The 3,525-nt window shown below is 31.5% G+C and overlaps 1 long non-coding RNA gene across 1 annotated transcript; it reads right to left on the bottom strand.

Annotated features, from left to right (window-relative positions):
* Positions 1 to 1,206: 1,206 nt before the first annotated feature.
* On the bottom strand, positions 1,207 to 3,137 carry LOC116405002. Its single transcript, XR_004218050.1, has 3 exons — positions 3,068 to 3,137; positions 2,773 to 2,960; positions 1,207 to 1,672 (listed from the first exon to the last, which is right to left on the bottom strand). It is a non-coding gene; the product is annotated as an uncharacterized LOC116405002 (long non-coding RNA).
* Positions 3,138 to 3,525: the final 388 nt, after the last annotated feature.

Here is a 3,525-nt window from a genome sequence, read left to right as displayed (position 1 = left end):
CCTAATAAACCATTTGCACTCTTCTAGTAGGCATCTAAATTCAAGAGACCTCAAATTTGATATTGTAGTTCTAAATTGAAAGTTGTTATTCACTTCTATTATGCCGAAACACTTTGAAAGCATCTCTTTACTTTCAAATAAACTATTTTCCTTCAAATCACCATGATATGAGATGTCTCTTATAATTTCATCATTTGAAACATAAGAAGAAAGAACCTACATTCAATGACATATCAACATTCTATCGTACACTACTAGAAGAAGAAGACCTTCTAAAAAAATCAACAGTTACATGGGCAAACTAATGGATGTATATTAGTTGCATCATTAGCAAAAGATAAATACCAAGCCACATCATTGTCTTTTTTTACTGGCACCACAGTTGGACCTTGCTTTTACCAAAATCAAGTAAAACAGATAATTCTACTTATCCATCCAATTGAATCTGTTCACATATTAAATCAACTAGAGAATTAAAGCTCACTCGGACATCTACCAAAATTTCAGCAACTAAGTAATTCTCATAAATATTACATCCATTCCATTGACCTCCATAAAAAACAACAATAGGAAAAGACATTATAATCTGTAAAAAAAATAATAATAAAATTAAGTATTTAATTGTGATAGAAAGAAATAGATAGACATAGATATACATTTATTACTGAATAAAATAATAAAATGTACAAAATGATAATACTAAACACAATGCAAGAATAAGTAAACGATCGTGCGATGAAATAATATACATTAAACGATCCTATTAACCGTGATAAACAACCATTTAACAACGGTAAATGATAATATTGATTAAAATAAATTATCGTGTTGACATGGGTACACGATCATATGATATTGGTGATCGTATTGAATAGTGTAAACAATCGTCTTGTTATCGGTACACGATCGTGTTAATATTTGTAAGTGATTCTATTGATAGTGGTAACTGATCGTGTAATTCCATGTAAATTATCGTCAAAAACTTTAATATTTGAAAATATGTTATTTTAGAAAAACTACAAGTGTTTGACAACTCTTTGAAAGCTATTGAAATACTCTCAAATTGTATTTTAAGGAATTTTAATAAAAAGAAAGTCTACATAAAAAAATTACCCTTTTTAAAGGAACATTTTTTCTCTAATCACTCCAATGGAACTCAAACACGTACTTCAAGTTAATTCTGGTATCCAAGAATCAGTCTCATCTACATAAACAAGAACATTCAACTTGATAGAACTTCATTACCTCATTTTTACAATTCCCAAAGTTACTAAATGAAGGACCATTCCTAAAACATACTTGCATCCAACTTTCTCCATGAATAAACTTATCGTCTTTTATGTACTGATGAATATAGAGATGGAGCGATCAGAGTTTGTTTATGTACCAAATTAGAGTGAGTTGAGAAAAGAGTGGATTTACACAAGGACGAAATGGCTGGCTGCTGCTTGTTCAAAACTGAAAGTTAGGGTGACCTTGTTTCTCATAGGGACTCAGCAAATTGAAGGGCCTCCAAGTCTACTTCTTGTCTCATTATACATGCCATTAGCCATTCAACGTTGAAAGTCCATATCCCTTTTTCTACGGCCACCAAGGCTTCCTCCACGTCTTCCTCACAAGCCACAAAGATCGTCTTTCATACATTGTTTACTTTATCTAGCTCATGAATCACCTAAATTTTCAAGCATAATGAATTTGCCAAATGAGAGAAAAAATTATGTATATACTACAAGGAAATTGCAAGAATTCACCCTATCATAATTAGAAACAATAAAATGTTGCGACCAAAATTTTCCATCTTTTTTCAACTTTCAAAATGCTTCCTATGAGATATATTCCAATCACATATAGCAGAAATGACCGATGAGTATTGAATAAATGAATATTAATTGATAAAATAATTTACAAAATACTAAAATCGTTAGTTCGCTACGTTTTGGAAGCTCGATGACTAAAATGGATGTTTTGAAAGTTCTAAGGCTAAAATGGAATTTAAATCAACATAATAGTAAGTTCAAGATCAAAGACAAGCTAAACAATAAAATGTTGCGACCAGAAAAACAATCTAATCATAATTAGAAACATGGATGTATGTATTTGTACACCAAATCACAAAAAAATAACTCCAGATTTCGATCTAGAGACAATTAAAAACTTGAACAAATTTGATAATTAAAGAAACACGGAGATGGCCATATGACCCCTTGTGCATAGACTTTTACATTACATGCTCAATTCCTAGGATCAAAACAAACATAAATATTAAAGACTTAAGAAGTACATACACTCAAGTTTGGCTAGTGTATCAATAAACAATATGTATGGAACACTCGGAGAACACGTGTTGAACACTAGTTAGTACAATAGATGTGTTAGACAACAGGTATTCCAATGCAATAAAGGTCAAGATTGGTTACACACACATATTAAACTCTTGGCTTTGAATAAGTTTTGAGTGAAGGATGAGCTTATTTTTAAGCATATAAATACATAAACTTATTGACTTTGAATTTCTATATAAATATGATACATACTTTTTAAATTATATATATTAAAACTGCGTTCTAGCACTATCCTATATTTTTTAGAAAAAAATGACACGTCACCATGTCTATAATTTATTGACCCATGTCTAGAATTCGTATACGTGCTTGTTTGTTGAGAACTTCACGTCTTCATTAGATGGGAGGATAGCCATATTATAGTGGTTGTATGTGTAATATAGAGAACGAAACCTAGTACTTGAGATTTGTACAATAACAGAGAACTTACATTTCCACCGGCTGACTTGACTATCAGGGATAGAGTTTTAGGTGGTGGTTGAGCGTGAGCTGATATGCAAACATCATACCCTTCAAATAAAGCTCAAAAACATGCTTTTGCCTTGAGAACTGCAGCTTTTAGGCTGGCTCGATACTTCGATATGTAGTCATCATCATTTAGTATGTAAGGCAACTCGTCTGCAGATCAATAAGGAATTAATCAATCACAAAAATTAGGTAGGATGAAAACATAAGTGGAAGAAAAATACATTACGCTTTGATACTAGCAAGCCATTCGAACTTACCAACAAATCTGCCTTCCCGGTAGCTTTCCTTTAACCAATTGGAGGAGACAATCCACGCTCTGAGTAATTTGCAATTAACTTGCAATTTTAGTAACAAGATATAGTAAAAATTATGAGCAAGAGCACACTGACACGCTTGAAGCCACATGGTAATGCATATGCTCGATAATCATTGAGAACAATAACAGGAGAAAATAAAGTTAAGAACAGTAGCTTGAAGAACAAAAAACAATCTACAACATAAAATCTTCAAAAACACATTGCTTAAAATCAAGTTTACTAATATAAAAGGTAAGATATTACGTTCCACTCTCCACACTACTGAAGTTCAACATTTCACATGAAAGAAATGAAATACTACTCCCAAATATAACTGAAAAAAGCATAATTGGGTAAAGAAAAAGCATAGAGAAATGCAAAAGAATCCTTGGCTTTGATATATTGAAAGGTAAAAAATA

The sequence above is a fragment of the Cucumis sativus genome, chromosome 7 (assembly GCF_000004075.3).
Source record: "Cucumis sativus cultivar 9930 chromosome 7, Cucumber_9930_V3, whole genome shotgun sequence".
Classification (NCBI taxonomy): Eukaryota; Viridiplantae; Streptophyta; class Magnoliopsida; order Cucurbitales; family Cucurbitaceae; genus Cucumis; species Cucumis sativus.
This window is presented reverse-complemented; position numbering and strand designations above follow the sequence as displayed.